This window comes from Octopus bimaculoides, chromosome 5, assembly GCF_001194135.2.
Source record: "Octopus bimaculoides isolate UCB-OBI-ISO-001 chromosome 5, ASM119413v2, whole genome shotgun sequence".
NCBI lineage: Eukaryota > Metazoa > Mollusca > Cephalopoda > Octopoda > Octopodidae > Octopus > Octopus bimaculoides.
The window spans coordinates 40,477,413-40,496,481 of record NC_068985.1 but is presented as its reverse complement, the minus strand read 5'-3'; the positions used below and the strand labels follow the sequence as shown (position 1 = coordinate 40,496,481).

The 19,069-nt window shown below is 34.9% G+C and overlaps 1 protein-coding gene across 2 annotated transcripts in view; it reads left to right on the top strand.

Annotated features, from left to right (window-relative positions):
• Nucleotides 1-19,069, top strand: part of LOC106869124 (sorbin and SH3 domain-containing protein 1) — a 482,929-nt gene that overhangs the window by 11,684 nt on the left and 452,176 nt on the right. Inside the window, exon 1 of one of the 2 annotated variants that reach the window (XM_052968340.1) lies at nucleotides 13,769-13,893. The exons of the other annotated variant lie outside the window; for it this stretch is intronic. The gene's annotated coding sequence lies outside the window, so the exon portion shown is untranslated. Of the gene's footprint in view, nucleotides 1-13,768; nucleotides 13,894-19,069 lie in introns of those variants that run through there. 2 annotated transcript variants of the gene reach the window in all.

Below are 19,069 nucleotides of genomic sequence, written 5' to 3'. Positions count from 1 at the left end.
GAGTAAAAGATAAAAAAGATTTTAAAATTCCTGCTGTCACACAAAAGGGCCCCATTTTTTATTCATAGATATTTTGATCTTTGTTTTCAGAAATTCACGACAATGTTCTTTAGAGTAAGAAAATTATAAAATGCCAAAAGGTGTCTCTGTTTTGTTCTCTGCCCTGTTCCCTTCTTTTCATGCTTGCACACACGCACAAACTTTTTTTTTATATACTAATGAAAACTAAAGTTCAACAATCAATATTTCACTTCAGCGTTCACCTTGTAGTGGTGTCACAATGAATAATCATTGTTTTGTAATGACATAATCTTCTCTTATTATTATGCTAACAAGATACTTTGGAGTTAATAAGTCAATAACAACAAAAATGCTTTTAAGTACATTTTAGCTAATATTTTTGGCTCAGTACAAAGATTTGTGTATGAATCATTATCATAATCATCATTTTGTGCCTGTTTTTCTGTTTGTCTGGTTTGGATGGATCTTTTTCAGCATATTGTCTCACCACTTGTTCTCTTGCCTTGTCTACTTTTTCCAGTCTATTGTCTTTTTTTGAACAGGTTCCTCTAATTTGGATTGCTTGGCATTTATTTACCCAACTGTTATCAGTCATATAACCATACCAGTACAGTTTTCTTTCTTGCACACTACAGCTGATTCCCCTTATACTTAGTTTTTCTCAGATCAATTCTGCTTTATCACTCTATCGTTCATTTACACTAATATTATACATATGGTAGGGCATGCTTGCCTTATTTCTTTCCAGCCTTTACACAATCTTCCATGTTCACTGTCCAAGTCATGCTATCATCAGCTTTGCAATTTGTACACAATCACATTGTAATCTGCCCTTCACTCAGAGACAGAATCTCATATTACCAATAGAAACACTAAGTCTCAGAATTTTCTGCAGTTTGTTCTTATTCTGGCTACTATGCTTCCAGAACATTCGCTTACACTAATTAGGTCACCTAGATAACAGATGTCAACTAGAGGGTGTTCAGGCTAAATTTGACAGTTTGCATAAAAAGAAAAGAAAACGCAATATTCTATCGAAAAATGAAAATATTTTGAAAAAAAAAAAATATCAACTAGATTATGACTGGGAGATAACAGTTTACTTAAAGTAGCCACTCTGTTTCCACAACAGTTTCAAAACCTGGTGCATGCATCCCTCATGGTATCCCTGGGAAGATCTTCAAACACCTCCTTGATCTTGGCCACTAGCTTGACCTTGGTGTTGCAAGGTAGAGCAGTTGATATATTTCTCAACCACACACATAGTAATTCATGGAATTACAATTGGGGAAATAAGGAGACCAGAAATTGGGGCTGGTGAAGTTGTAGAGATTCTCCAACAACCACTTCTGACTCTTTCCAGAGGTCTGGCAAGAAGCTGAATCCTGCTGCCACACATATGGCCTACCAGCCCTCTCTAGCCAGGGTTTGACCACTGTCTCCAACAGCTTCACATAACTGTCTGAATTGAGTCTGAAGCCCTGTTCAAAGATGTGGAAATGAATTCTAGAATGTAGATGCAGTCAGAATGCCTGCTATGTCCCTTTCTACTGGCTACAATTTCATTGGCTCCAATGCAGTTGTCCAGGTTATGTCTTGCAACTTTATGGTGTTCACAGGGCATTGAGCAGTAATCAGGATGTTAGCATTTTGATACCTGGTGTGAATCATCATAATCCAGGTAACTCTTTTCCGATATTCAGATGTCAGCTAACTTTTTCTCAACTTCAACTTTAATCTTTGTTCTCCAACACTGTTAATTGTTTTCCAGTGTGTCAAGCTGTTCCTGAAAAAAGGATACAGAAAAATCATCAAATTTAGCCCAAACACTCTGGGTATTTGAAACAATTCAGCTACTTCTATGCATCTGCTGCATGCAAATTTCTTCTCTGTTAGTTTGTCTGAGTCCATTGTATCTCTTGTATATCATAGTTTATGTAGAGTACATATCATAGAGTTCCTATCTAGACCTTTTCTGCATATTGAGCATGAATGGCCACTTACTAGTTGGCCGTAGTCTTGTGTTCTTTCTAGTTCGCTAAAACTTTTTTGTTTGTTAGATTTACTTTTATAACTCTTGATTCTAGGCTCTACTTCCATGTTTGGAACTCTCCCTCTTATACTTTGAGTGATTTGGCCATGAGAACTTGACCGATAGCATACAAGAATTTTCATAGTCAACTTATGGCCTAGAGAACTATGATAAACAGGAAGGAGTTAAGAACCAAGCCCTGATAGACACCTACATGTACACTAAATTCCTAGTTGATTTCATTACTAGTTTTCATCTACTGAAACCACTGCTATACAGAGCTTGCTCAGCTATTATGAACCATTCATGTAAATCTAGTTTCTTAGTGACCATCAGACCACAGAATGGAACCCTGTCAAAAGCCTTCACCAGGTGAACAACTTTTAGGTAGTGACTTGCTATTAGCTAAAAGCTGCTCCTGTAGTTGTCTAAGAAGATGACATTGGTGTTTCCTGTTCTAGCACAAATCTGAATTGCATCTTATCTACATTAATTCTCTTGCTAATTAGCTATGTTACAACTCTCTCCATTATTTTCATAATATGGTCCATAAGTTTGATACTTCTCTCATAGCTCCTTTCTAGAGCATCACCTTTGTTCCTATAGTAGTTGAGGGTAATATAGCTGCTCTACTACATGATTGATCATGCACATCACTAATAAATGTCCTACTTTGCTAAATATTTTTCATGTCCTTGATGACCCTTCTTGTACTCAGTAACCTTTGCAATATTTTTATACCTCAGTCTTCTTGGCTTTAGAGAGGGTGAATATGCTGCTATTTTTTTCTTTTGTTTCAGTCATTAGATTGTGGCCATGCTGGAGCACCACTTTGAAGAATTTTTAGTTAAAAGAATCTATCCCAGAACTTAGTTTTTTTAAAGCCTGGTACTTTTTCTATCGGTCTCTTTTTCCTAACTGCTAAGATATGGGGACATCAACACACCAACACTGGTTGTCATACATTGGTGGGTGACAAATACAGACACAGACATACATACACACTCATATACAACAGATTTCTTTTCAGTTTCCATCTACCAAATCCACTCACAAGACCTTGGTTGGCTTGAGGCTGTAGTAGAAAACACTTCCCCAAAGTGCCATTCAGTAGGACTGAACCCAAAACCATGTGGTTGGGAAACAAACTTCTTACCACACAGCTATGCAACAACATCCTGATTCATACTGATATCCTGCTTTGCAATCTAAAATATGTCTTTGATACTCACAAGATATCTTACTGTCTCTTGCTTTGATGTTTTCTCCTTGCTAAGTGTACCTGATATCTAATTTCTTTTCCAGTTAATTAATATTGTTACTGCTCTCTACTTTTTCTCACTCTTTCCATCCTTGTCTCTTGCATTTTATGGTTCTACATACTGTATTATTCGTGAAGGCGCAATGGCCCAGTGGTTAGGGCAGCGAACTTGCGGTCATAAGATCGCGGTTTCGATTCCCAGACCGGGCGTTGTGGGTGTTTATTGATCGAAAACACCTAAAGCTCCACGAAGCTCCGGCAGGGGATGGTGGCGAACCCTGCTGTACTCTTTCACCACAACTTTCTCTCACTCTTACTTCCTGTTTCTGTTGTGTCTGTAATTCAAAGGGCCAGCCTTGTCACACTGTGTCATGCTGAATATCCCCGAGAACTATGTTAAGGGTACACGTATCTGTGGAGTGCTCAGCCACTTGCACGTTAATTTCACGAGCAGGCTGTTCCGTTGATCGGATCAACTGGAACCCTCGACGTCGTAAGCGACGGAGTGCCAACAACAAAACTGTATTATTCAATTACAATGTCATTTTCTGTCTGTCTGGAACTTTGCTCCATCTACTGATCTAGTCTGTGGCTCACAGCAGGTTCATTTGTAGAAACTCCCAGTTATCTTCTAAGCTCTATATTCTCCTTCATATCATACATGTCACCTACTACTTTGAACCTATCTCTGCCTGAAGGATCTTTCAGCTTCCATACTTTTCTTCTCAAGGCTGTCTTGTGACTATTATCTCTCTCTCTCTCTGATGGCTTTCTTTTTAATGATGTTATGTTGTACAATTACATATCCAACTTTTCAAGTGACAAACACACTGCTGACTCATGGTTAAGATAACTCTATATTGAGAACACCTTTCCATGAGCAAAATTAAACTCAAAATGCCTTTGCTTATAGGTCAAACCTCCTCTGGGGCTAAATGATAACAAAAACATCTCTTCTACTTAATTCATCACTGCTTCTGATTGCTTCTTCTCAAGTATTTTTTGCTTTTCATTGTCTATGTATCTTGTGACAGTCCTATTTCCGGGAACATGGCATTGGTAGATCATCATTATTATCTTCATAATGATTTTTACTTTATGGCATGGGTTGTGCAGGTTTATCATAAAGCCTATCACCACTCATCTTGATCTTGTATCTGCGAGACCTAGCATCCTCACATCTGACCACATCTGGATGCAAATGTTTACAGCGTTCAAAATAAATACGTTCTGTTTTGCTTAACTACCGTTATGTTTCTGTGTATTATGAAACTGAACAATAAAGTGAATTTATATATCTATATTGCTCACAAAAACTTTCCATTTTTAAATATCTATTTTGATATATTTCAATTGTGGTAATAAACCTATTAATGTCATATGATGCTGGAGTGCTTCATTTCTTTTATACTGGAATCTATTTGCTTTTTATGTAACAAACATGATTTTGTATTGAAGCTAATTTTCACCCCTGCAGTTATATTATTAAAGGAAAAAAACCAAAAACAATCTTATCTAGGGCAGTAAGAATACTTTCAACCAAAAGAAAAGTGAGGTCTTTGTTCACTTAGATTGTGACTGTCATAATTAGTTGTCATAATTAGGATAAAATGATGGGAGATTTTTGTTTGTATGCACTGGTTTATCTGTTTTCTGATAGATTGTACCTCTCACTGAGTGAGACATATACATATGGTGGAAAATAAATACACACGTGTGTGTGATGCTCTTCTGTAGTTTCCATTCAATTTCACTTGCAAGTTATTTGTCAACCTGAGCCTTTGGTAAAAGATATGGCTCAGTTTTACATGTGGGATTGAACCCAGAACCATGTGGTTGAGGAGTGAACCTTTTGACCATACAGCCATGCCTGAGCTTGTCACAAAAGCTAATAACTGTTGGATAAGACCCAATACCTGGATAGTGAACTTTCTTCTCATGTCCATTATAAGTATACTTGGTATCTTGGTATATCTAAGTCTATATATATGTATGTGTGTGTATGTCTGTATCTGTGTGTATATGTATATGTCTACGTGTATTCATGTGTATACCTTTGGTTTGTCCTTTTATGTCTCATAATTTAGAATTTTGACAACTTATATACACACTTATATTCTTTATAGGAAGTTGTGAGAAAATAACAATCCTCAAAAGAATTATAGAATATTATACAGGAAAAATGTAGATACTATCTTGATTTAAATGATGAATGCTACCTTCAATAGACAGGAATGGGATGTATGCAACAGATTAGGTTTTATAGCAGCAATAACTTTTGAAGTTCTTGTAGATGTATTTAAAAGTTGTTTACAGTTTTTGTAATTAATATAAAATAGCTATAGGCATGACTGTATGGTTAACAAGTTTGAGGTTCAGTGCAGCTGAGTGGCACCTTGGGCAAGTGTCTTCTGCTATAGCCCTAGGTCAATCAAAACTTTGTTTGTGGATTTCGTAGACAGAAACTGAAAAGAAGCCTGTCACAAATGAGTGTGTGTGTGTGTGTGTACATTTGCACTTGCTTATTCATAAGTTAGGATGTTAGAGTGGTGGTGTTGTCACTTCTGTCAATAATGTTTCCAATTGCTTTGTGCCTTGAAAGCCATGTGGCATAAGCAATTCCTTACTTGAAAAACAGGTGAGGGTTAGTGTCAGGAAAGGCATCCAGTTGTAAAACAATTTGTTAGTAACATTTGTCTAACTCATGCTAGCAAGAAAAGTTTGTAAACTCAGACAAAAACTTGATGGAAACTTAAAGTAATTGAATTATGTCAGGTTTGCAAGGCTATGTTTGGAAGAAGAGCACAGTATGTGCGTTTAGGTGCAGAAGTGGCTGTGTGGTAAGTAGCTTGCTTACCAACCACATGGTTCCGGGTTCAGTCCCACTGCGTGGCACCTTGGGAAAGTGTCTTCTACTATAGCCTCGGGCCAACCAAAGCCTTGTGAGTGGATTTGGTAGACGGAAACTGAAAGAAGCCCGTCGTATATATGTATATGCATATATATGTGTGTGTGTTTGTGTGTCTGTGTTTGTCCCCCCACCATCGCTTGACAACCGATGCTGGTGTGTTTACGTCCCCGTAACTTAGCGGTTTGGCAAAAGGAGACCGATAGAATAAGTACTAGGCTTACAAAGAATAAGTCCTGGGGTCGATTTTCTCGACTAAAGGCGGTGCTCCAGCATGGCCACAGTCAAATGACTGAAACAAGTAAAAGAGTAAAAGAGTATGATAACAAATGTTTTCTATATATTGTGCATCAGAGATTAACTATTCTTGTCTAGTCTTTCATGCTATAGATTTGTGTGTATGTATACACCTTCCTATACCTGCCTATCTAATTTCCTTTCATGGGAAATAGGTGAGAGGAAGCCAGTCCTCTCTAAAATTTAACAACTATCATAAAAAGTGGTACAGTCGATATGAGGTTGCAGTGTTGCATATATAGACCACAGATATATATAGACCACAGATATATATATAGACCACAGATATATATAGACCACACAGACATTAGTTAAAAAAACTGTGACAATCATTATGTTGTATCCTTGCAGAAAATAAATAACTCTGTTTGTCTACTCCTTAACTTACAATAGGGTTCACTCATATTTCACCATATGATGGGTTAACAATAAGAACACTTGTTCCAAAAATATGAAAACCTTCAAAAGTGAGAAAATTAGTCCCAATATATCAGCATAGAAACTACGCATAATTAAGAGGGGGTGAAAAATTGAAATCCCTCATAACAATGAGAACTGAACTTCTCATTGCGAATGAATGATATAAAGAAAATTGTCATGTGGGTATTGAATTATCAGATGTACTTTTAGTACTGAGTGTCTTATAAATAAGGTGACATTTTGCATTATTAGTTTTGTCAGACTCATGGATCATATACTTTACTGATCTGAATATCCAGAGTTATTGGTTTGTTGTAGGTCATACCTGATTGAGAATGCCTCTTGGTCAAGGTATCTTAGCCATGACCATTTTGTCATATGTACTCTGGAATACATTATCCAATGCTTTTATTTTAAAGATGATTGTGTGTCATTTAAGGATATTTAATTGCTGCTTCTAGCATGTAGATGCTACTTTATGGGTGGTATTGTAATGTAATCAGTTTGCATCAGACCAGACTATGTCTGCAGCTGACCTAATTTCAATTCTCAACCAATAAACTTTCACTTGGCTTACAGTGTCCACATCAAATGCACAATCTACTCATTTGCACTGCCATTCATTTTCGACTTTGTGTGTGAATTTAATAGACTTTTCATATTAAAAATGTCTCTTGTGTTCTGCAGTTATCGACCCACCACTGCACTATCCTCTTTTTTGTCTCTTTTATCTCTATTATTGCAATCTCTGTACTTCAAAGCTTGGTCACCTCTGTATTACCATTCTCTATATAATCTACTTATTGCCCTTGTTGCTCTTGTCACCAATTCTGTCTCACACTCTGTTATGCAAAACAATTTTTCCAAACTGTCTTCTACAAGAATATATCTCCTTTTCCCTTTTCGGCCTTCTCTCCCCTCTCATCAACTTATAAGAGTTCAAACTGCATACTAACAATTTTGACCTCATGAAGTAATTTGTATTTTTTTTTTTTTTTTGTATAGAAGTTTTCAGATCTTGAAAAACAATTTATGCATCAGTTCTTATCTTTCCATCTTACTGAAGATTGCAAATATTTGATCAGAAAGCTTGTCATACATTTAATTATATTTCCTTCTCATGCAATAGACTCTACACACTTCTCAGCAAACACATGTTGAGCACTTTTATATTTATATTCTTTAAAATGTGACCGACATATTGTGTAAAAATGTACACAGCAGCAGCAGGGATAGCTGTATATGGTTTCTACTTATAATAGAGTACTCACTACCAGAAAAGAAGTGAAGTAGTAATGTGCTTATATTTTAGTAAGGCACCAATGTGTTTTCTGTATTTGATGGCATATAAAATGCACTATTTTCCTTACAATTTTCAAAACTTTACCCTCTATTACATATATTAGGATCCCAAAACCATTTTTTACATGAATATCTGCTGCTGAAATTGGGGTGATCTAATAGGCCCATACATCTTTTATGCCTTCAAGTATGGTATATTTTAATTTGAGATAGTCAATATTACACACACACACACACACACACACAATATTGTGAGTTTCTTTTTGGGAGCACTCTTCAAGTGAAGATTTTTATCTTAAGTCCACCTACAGTGAAAAACTTGAGACAAGTATGCAACATATATGATCACAATGAAAAACCCAGGGTAGTATGTAACATATATGATGGATCCTGTACTGACTTTGGTGAGTGTTCATTCAATCAGTGAAACTGCTTGTTCACTGAATTGTATCAGTAGCTGAATGTTACATAGATACTTGTAACATAATCTCCAGGTAGACTCCATGTAGCAAGGCTGAGTCTTTTGAATTATGTATGAACTTGCTGCCAAATTATGAGGCTTAGACTGACGCAAGCCTGTGATAGAAGAGACTTGTCAAATGTGCCACGACAGGATCAATCCTGTAACTCATGTGATTGCTATGTGAACTTAATTGCACGGCTATGTCTCCATCGCACATATACACTGTTTAGAAATTTCTTTCCTTTTCAGTGATTTACATCTTTTTTATACCACTCATATTCTCTCCTGTTAAACATGTCACCTAAATCCTATCCATTTCTCTTAAGACAACAAACTTTGTAATTCCTTTGTTCATACATAGCAAAACATTTTCTTCCTTTCTATTCTTTCTTTTTTTTTTTTAACCTCTTGTTTCACTAATGCTGTGCCTGACTTTATCACATTCATTGCACATGTACTCTTTACCTAACTTGTTTCCTGAGCCTACCTTTTGTTTCTAGGCATCTTGTTACAGACCTTCTGTTTATTCACCATTCACAGAATATCTCACCATTATTATGATGGAAAATATCTTTTGTTCATGTGTTCATTCCAGAGCAAATAAAATTTCTATGGTTGCGTATGTATATGTCCATGTATATTCTGTGTGTAGGTTTGTATGTGCATGTAAACTATGTGTATACACACACACACACATACACACAGTGGGCTATTGTATGTGTTTTATCTATGAACACGTGTGTGTATGTGCATGTGCTACTTTGTATATATCTATATGTTTATAAATAAATATGGGCATATTTTGTATGCATACATGTTTATTTATAAATATTTACTGTTCATAAGCACACATATAATATTTTATGTCTATATATATATATATATATATATATATATATATGGTTTTGTGTTGTGTAAATGTTTATATATAAGATATGCTGCCAACATTTAAAAAAATGTATCAAGAGAGAAAATTATTTTCTACTGTGTACTACTAATGGACTATAATTCTATATAATTATTATCATCAGTCTATTTTCAGGAGTTGTCTGCATTATGAAACCATATATACACACTGCATCCATAGGAGACTGGTATATTAGATTGAAGAACATAATTCATGCACACAAATAATTTAGTGTTTATATATGTGTCTGCATGTATGTTGCATTTACAGTGTGTGCTTGCATATATGTGCATATATATATATATATATATATATATATATATAAATAAATAGACAATTAGCACTTTATTTTCAATAGACATATTGAAAATGCAATAGTTCTTGGGTGAATGCAAATACCTTTCAAGGAGCTTGTAGTTTCTGTTATTTAGCTCCAGTTTTATAGTGAGAAGTGGATGAATGATAAATCTTCTCTTGACTAGAATACTACTCTGTCACAGGTAAATGATCTAATGTCTACTCCCCATAACTAATTGGTGAACAGAGGCACCACAGAATGAGAGTTCTGTCTAGAAATACAACAAAACACTTATAGTGCATTTCAACTCATGAAATCTCAGCAAGTAGTCCAATACCTGTGTTATACACTATACAGAGAATGCTGGAGTAGGTTGCCATTACCACCACTCTGTAAATTTTATAAAGAGAGGAAATGAGTGTTGCTTTTCCAAATCTTCCTCAAGTGTTTGTGATTGTAATGAAATGTAAAAGTTAGAACTAAAATTCAAGGCCAGGATGTTATTGTTTTCTAGTCCCACCTTAACCTTGATCACATAAACATGGTCAGAAGCATTCTAATCACGATCATTCTTTTTAGTAGTATCTAAGACTAACTTTTAGGATCATTGGATATAATAATGTGAGGAAGATTTAACTGCTCTTCCTAACAGATTAAGCACCTGTATAAAGGTTCCTTCATTTGTTCATAGGTCTGGATGGTGATAAGGTTTGTTGGAGCTAGGGTAGCAGACACTTGCTCCAGGTGCCCTACACTTGGACTGAACGTGGAACCATGTGGTTGGGAAGCATACTTCTTACCACACAGCCAGAATTTTAGATATTTAATTGGGAAAGGAGTTCAGTTGACCTTACTTTAAATTGGTATTCAAAGTGAATAACCGCTATAAAAAACAGCAGTACTTAATAGTAAATGTGCTATCATATTTTGTACAGGACTGAAGTCTTCCTTTGATTATAGCTTACATAGGAATCTGTTCCTTCTGGTTAATTTACTCCTACATGTACATGTCATAAAACGAAAAAAATCTCCCATGATGCTTTCATGATCCCATAGTTTATGAACCCACAAATAGTATATCTTATACCAGATTAAGATGAAGTTATTACAACTGTATTTCTGAATGTTCCTGGATAGTTCTATTTGATCAAGCATTCAGGCAGCTAGTTCATTTTGAAAGAGAAACTTAACTATTAGCAGACTAGGTATACTGATATATGTTGGGCCTTTTAGTTCTAGTTAAATTCATCATACAGTCAGCATTCTGACTGTTGCCTTTCTGCCTATATTTAAAGAATGTACATGCTCACATATCTAAAAATGGATATATATGATAAAGTTTCCATTCAAAGCTGTTTGTTGTAAAAGATTTTGCTATTCTGAGGAAGAGAGATTTATGTTATTTCTTGCAGGTGAGATTAACACACTTAGCATTTGACTAATTGTTTCCTAAACTAATATATTAACTAAATTTTAGATTACTCTCTCAGATTAGAGGCTCTATCACCTTAATACCTATTCAAAAACTAACTGGAAATGGTTGTGCATTAATTCTGTCATATGTCTACTTTTGTCATGCATTTGATATTTGTTATTTTTATGTATTATGACACACTTGTCATATTTGTTTGGCACTCTATAAGAGAAAATGATTCCTTTCTCTCCCTCCTGTAAGCTCCCTTTCTCTCCTGTCTTGCTCACTTCCTCTCCCATTTGCTTTCTTTTCCTACCACATACCACTATTTCTCTCTGCTTACTCTCTCCCTCTTTTACCTTCTCTGTCTCTAGCTTTCTCACTTATCCACTTTATTTCTCTCTTAAGCTTTTTCTTCTCTTTTTCTTTCACTGTTTAAATCTGTTTACCTCTCAAGTAAAAGCTAATTTGATGTACATGTTCTGACAGTATTTAAACTCAACAGAATTATTACATTCAATATACAAACAGTACTATTCTCTCGTCCAAGGCCAGCACACTCTGTAAGAAGACTGTGAGCCATATATTTTGATATGTATATCCTTTCTTATCTAAGTGTTGCTCACATATAGAATATGTCATTATAATTATAGTGTTACAGAGTTACTCTTTATCATGAAAACATAGCATCCGTTTTTTTTTGTAATTGTCTTTTTTATATTTAGTCAATTAATATTTCTCTGCTTGTATGATTGCCACAGTATATACTACCACATCACATTTAAGACATTTAAAGGGAATAAGTAGTATTAACCTGCTGCGAAATTAAATTTCCTTGTTATTCTAGTAATGATGTTAAATATGTAGAAAAAAAAAAAGCAGTTGTTTTTTTCTGTAAGTTACATTACCTTAATAAACTTGACATATACCTCAACAAAAATAGTTTCAGACTTGACATTCCTCAACAAAAGATTGGTATATAAAACTGCTTTTCACTGTTAAGGGGAATGAAATTTCGAGTGGATATATCTGATTTCCTCAGTAAAAGGGTCAAATAGAAAATATCTGTTAGATATTATGATACATTCAGTATGATTACATCCTATTGGCTGAAATTAGTAAAAGAGGGGGAATTTTGGAGCAGAAGGGAAAGTAAGTAAAAAGATAAATGATAGGATAGATTGAAGAATTGAACACGAGTAGAGCTGAGGTCTTTCAGCTTGTCTGGAGATGCAAGAACAATGTCATTAGGAGAGGTGCCACACACAAGCAACATGAATAGCAGTTATTATAGATCAGCCTTAATTGAGTAAACATATTGTCAAAGCTATTCCAATTGTGTTGTGTTATTTTCCTTTGTATATCTGGAACTATATTATCCAATTTGTCTTTTTTTCTGTTAATGATGCTTGTGTGCTTTGAGAAATTCAGCTGATACTTTTAGCAGGTTGAATGTTCATGTAGAGGTTCCTTTGTTGGAACATTTAGTAATAAGTGACAAACACTACCCTTGCTTTAGAAAACCTAGTGTATGTTGAATATATTTGTCATATCAGAAGATATTAAGACATTGTGTAACTGATAACATTGTTTTCTTTCATTTGTTCAAGCCACCATGGTCAAGGTCATGCTAGAGTACCACTGCCATGAGGTATAATTAATAATGTCATTGGAGGCAGGATTTCAATGATGATCTGTTGAGGGAGCTTCTATGTGGTTGCTTGACCTGCTAGAAATAGTTAAATTAACTATAACTAATACCTTACTATCATTAAAAAAATGAAAAATACTAAAGACAGTGGGTGATGATGTAGTCCCAGATGCACTATAATCCCCACAAAATAGGTATAATGACAGCTAGAAGACCTTTGATTATAGGCCTGCTAGATCAAGGCTAACTTGGGCTAAACATCTGCATGATGATCATTCTTTTGAGTTCAGTTTTTCTGTGTTGATGTGAGTTGGATGGGCCTTCTGTGCAATAAAATTGCCACTTGATCTTGTCAGAGTCTCATAACTTCCACTCATGTCCTCTTTGATAATTTTCTGCTCCAGACACTTTCCATTAATGGCAGCTGTTTTTCATTGTCCAATCATATCACATTTTGTGCCAGATTAGTTGAATTACCTGCATACTTAACCTGATTCCTTTAATGCATATTAGTTTTGTTTGTCTGCTACATGTGCTTCGTTTTTCATGCAAGTAAGTTTTCTATCTCCTGTGGATCATAGCCAACTAATTTCTCTGTAGCTTTTACAGATCTTCCTTGGCCAATTATGATGTCCCTCTACTGTGCAGTATCACACTCATTTAGCAAGAAAAGAGAAACCTTCTGTTGCCATACTTCTTGTACAGCTATCTAAAGAAAACATTGTTGGTGGTATTCTTCTTGGCAACTGTTCTTCATTTCTTTGTAAGATCTTAGGTTAATGCTGCACTAGGCATTTAATGAACAAATGAAATTCAGATTATTACTGGCAGTGGAAAGGAATAGTCGTATAAAACTTATTGATGTTGAAAAAGTAGTTGCAGAATTTTGAGGCGCTTTGACTGTATGATTAAGGCGGTTGTAAGTTCAAATCTTAAATCTGTTGTGTTTTACTTCTGAGCAAAGTCCATACATAATTCATATTGCTTCAATTTGTCTGATGTAGAAGTATAAAGGACATCCATCTGATTGTAAAAAAAAACTATAACTCTGACAATGTAGATTATAGAAAAAGAGGTGAAAACAGTATAATTAAAGGAGAAACACCTCCAAAATGATTTAAATTATTTGGTGAATTTTATCTTTGTAAATGTGGTTAATAATTAAAACTAACAGAAATTTTTTACATTTCATTATAGTCCAGTTTTACTTAGTCTTTTTAAAACTGATTTGTCATCTATTTTAAAATGTAATTTATGTATTTGTTTTATTTTATCTAAATCTATTTTTAAATGCTAGGTTGTATGAAATGTAATTGTTGTGGCCAAATGAAATATTTATGTTAATCAAATTATACTTATTATTAACATGAGATACTGCAGTAGATGGCAGAATCCTGAGAGTAGGATAAATTTCCTTGCAGTGTTTACTTAACATCTCTTTATACTCTGAGTTCAGATCTTACACAAATCAGCATTACCTTTTCAGCTTTACAGAGTTGATAAAATGTCATTTATGCACTGGTTTGATTTAATTGACTCTGTCCTCCTTTGAAATGAGTTGCTTTGTGTCAGTACTAAAATAAAAAATTCAAAAAAAAAAAAAAACCATTATTGCAACAAATGAAAATTATAAAGAAATGTTAAAATGGTAAAAAAAAAAAATAAATAAAAGAGAAAATAAAAACCCAACAAAAAAACAAATGTATTCATTTTTCATAGACCTGAAATAATACATCCCTGTGTTACAGATTTGTATTTTATTATCATGTTTTCCATCATTGTAAAGCTTTTGTTAATTAATGAAATATTTGAGTTATCCACTCAGCCAACTAGACAATTATATTCCATTTAGATATGTTTAACTCTGATTCCTCAGCCAAATCACTGTTTGTTTTCACTTAGCGCCCCTTCTACCAAAGCATTTAAGCTATTTTTACTCATACATGAAATCTGATATCAATGAATGAATTATTCTGACCTTTAAAAGGAGGGAAAAAATTATAAATGAGGGGTAAAGAAAGGAAAGTTCTTTGACCAATTCACTAATGGTAAAGGGAGAAATGGTGAAATGTTTATTTACATTGCAAGCAGTAAGCTAACTACCAACTTCAATTTTTGCAAATCAGAGTAATTTATTAAATCTATCTTAGCATTTGTAAAAGATATAATTTAAGTTACAGCAAGCGTGTGTATAGGGGTGATTTTAATTTTTATTGATATGAATAATAGTTAAAACCTGATCACTAAAGATTTTATTGACTATCACCTTATTGAAATGCTGTGTTGACTTTCATTTCATCTGTTGATATTTCCCTCTTGATGTATTTTTCTTTATTTTTCAAAATGGCTAAGTTTTCCTTTTCATTTATTCTTTTATTTTGGACTGTGGGTGTGCTGGGGAACTAACTTCATTTGACCTGATACTTATTTGACTGGAAATTTATTTTATTAACCTTGAAAAGATGAAAATTAAAGTTAACTTGGGCAAAATTAGAACCTGCAATATAAATAAATGCCATATAGTATTTTGTCTGATGCTCTGTTGATTTTCTCAAATCACCCAAGTGCGTAGATAAAAATATTAAGTTAGTGTTAGCATATTTAATGTGTGGAGTATTAAAAAGTGGAGTATAGATAATTATGTAGAAAGGAAAATACAGTATGAGTTAAGGACTAACATAATCATCATTATCATATTATGATTCTACTTGTCACTCTGTAAGTTAAAAATTGGTATTATTATTAAGATGGTTAGTTGGCAGAATTGTTGACATACTAGACACAATGTTTCATGGCCTTTCTTCCAACTTTATGTTCTGAGTTCAAATTCTACTGAGATTGACTTAGCTTTTCATCCTTTCAGGGTTGATAAAAATAAGTACCAGTTGAGCATTGAGGTTGATATAATTGACTAGTCTCCTCCTGTAAAATTTCAGGTCTTGTGCCTATAGTAGAAAGTGTGGTTTTTCTGCTTGTTTTAATTATTTCAGGAGACAACTCTGAACATGTTTTGGTCTTATGATCTTATCAGCAAAGCATTAAGCTTCACTGTATTTGACAAAGTAGTAATGGAAGAATCTTGAAGTGTATGTACAAAATTTTACTATGTTGTTTGGTGTAGAAATATAAAAATAGCCTGGAGAATTAACGAGGGGTGGGGAATGAAGTACCATCTACATGGAAACCAATAATTAAGTAATGGTTGCATATTTAGACTAGCAGCTTTTGGATTGGGAGTAAAGATGTACTGTAGTGCAATGTAGTGTCTAGTTAGTAAACTTAATTCTACATGCTTCAGTTCACCTAATTGTCAGAAAGAAGATTCAGGAATCTTTATCTGCAATAAAACATTGATCTATCCACAGGAAGAATTATCTCTCATCTCTTTGATGCTACTTTTTGAAGTTAAGCACTAGTGCCATGGAACTTGTAATCCCGGAAATAATTAACTCTAGTTCTTTCTTTTCGGTTTAAAAAAATTTTTTTTTTAGCTGTTATCTGCAAACACTTAGAGAAAAATATATCATGACTACATGTAACCAATAGAATTGCAGAAGATTGATGGCAGTCTGCATTTGAAAAGATTAACTGAAAAAGAATCATATTTCACTAACCTGACAGCACTAACGTATTCAACATTTTATATACTTTTTCCTAATTTAAAAGTTGTATTTATTGTTGAATTTTCATTTGACAGAGTAATCTGAATGCTAAAGGGTTAACCACTATTGTTCCCAGGTCTACACTGACCCAGAGTAGTAGCACCTATTAGGGTCTTAGCTGGCAGCTGTCCCGGTCACACGCCCCTTGTGTCTATTACTTACAATGGGACAAAGCCAAGCAAGCTGGCTGTAGAGGTGCCCCCCTACATACCTTGAATACAGCAGTTTGCTGCAGCTTGTCCTTGACCCCATTCATTTTGGCTCACCTTCTTGCCACTGGACCAGTTACAGATAAGTCAAGTTGTGCGGTGAAGGATTGTGTGCCCATCTCACTACTGGAAACAAATTTTGTACAGACTTTGACCCATCTCAGCCTTCTTCCTTCATTTTCCTCCTTTTTTTTTTCTACTCCCAAGTCCATTGGCAATGAACAGCTGATGTTGGAGGCAAGCATGGATGATGCTGGTAGCCTCTAGCTTGAAATTTGCATGATGGCAGTATGAGTAAGATGGTCACTGAAATCTGCACTGAGGGACATAAGGCTTCTTCAGTCCTGCTCATGTGTCCAGGCAGCCCTATTTAGGGAAGGTACTGCCTTCCTCAATCCAAGGGATGGCCAAGAAAAGGTGGCCCTAACAAAGTTTGCTCTGTTTTACCCAGTCAGGAAACTGTGCCTGACAGGTCACTCTTCTAATGAGGTTGAAACTTTAAGAAATTGTTAATTGTTTTCTGGAATGTCAGAACTTTATTTGATCCTCCTAATTCATACTGACCTCATCGGAAGACTGCTCTGGTTGCATCTTAGCTGAATTCAATGTGCACATAGTGGATCTTAGTGAGATGTGTATCCCAGAGGAAGGCTCTCTCACTGAACTGGGAGAGGGATACACATTCTAATGGAAGAGTGTCACTGATGGCATTGGAGTGGCCTTTGCTGTGAAGACCTCCATTGCAAATAAGATGGCAGAACTTCCTGTTGCACTGTATGAATGAATCCTCAGGTTGTGGCTCACACTCTCTAAAGTTCAGTTTGCCACCATCGTCAGTGCCTATGCACCCACCTTGGATTCTCCTGAAGAAGCTAAGGACAGGTCCTACATGTCTGGACAATGTCTGACTGTCGATTGTATCTGAAAAAGATTGACAAGTATTTGTATGTATGTGTGTATTTGTACGTATGAGTGTGTATTGTCTCTCTATATATATCATCATCATCATCATCATCGTTTAACGTCCGCTTTCCATGCTAGCATGGGTTGGACGATTTGACTGAGGACTGGTGAAACCGGATGGCAACACCAGGCTCCAATCTAATTTGGCAGAGTTTCTACAGCTGGATGTCCTTCCTAACGCCAACCACTCAGAGAGTGTAGTGGGTGCTTTTACGTGTCGGCAATAAGTAAATGTGTTTTAAAAACAAACTGTGAGTTCTGAAAACCTATCATGGTGGAAAAAACATGTTTTTCCATTTAATAATTCACTGGATAAAAGAGAGAACTAAAGTCTCATTTAGCTTAGCATATTCACTAAGTTTTTATTCATTAGCGTCATTCTACATTAATTCATATTTTTCATTGGAAGCGTTTTCTTTCTGTTTTGAAGTTTTTCTTTACAATAGCTGCTAGAAAATATTGTTAAATTTATTATAACAAATTATACTTGATATAATAGCTAATTTTATTACATTCAGTTTATTGACTAATGTCTCAATTCTCTACAGACATGACTGCACAGAGACAACAAGGCTTTGCAGTTTGCCTTGATTTGCCCCATACAGCTACCCATTTCTGGGATATTAATATATATTTTTGTTAATGGATAGCAGAGTTGTTTGTCTGATAAAATGTCTTGTGCTATTTAGTTACGGTTCTTTTATGCTTTTAGCTCAAATCCCATTGGGGTTGATAAATTATGCTCATGTCAAGTATTAAAATCAGTATAATTTACTTTACACTGTTTTGTATTTATGTGCCTAAGGTGAAACTGTCCTTTCATCATCATCATCATTATCATCATCATCATCATCATCATCATCATCATTTAATGTCTGTTTTCCATGCTGGTTTGACAGGGGCTGACTAGGCAGAAGACTGCATCAAGCTTCATAGTCTGTTTTGGCAGGGTTTTTATGGCTGGATGACCTTCCTAATGCTAACCACCTTACAGAGTTGACTTTCAGTGTTCGCAGATAAACTAATATTATTATTATTTTTATAACTTGCCACAGGTTGGTATATATATAAATTATGCAGTGGAGGTTTAATCAATATGGTCACTTTGTGAGACTACCAAAGCACTCTCTCCAACTACTACCGACACTACTTTTTATAAGAGTTCGGCTAGTCCATTCTTCCAATCCCCCAGGGGTGTCAATGATTTTTGCCACATCTCCCCCATTGAAAGTTATTGTTTTTTTTTTTTTTTTTTTTTTTT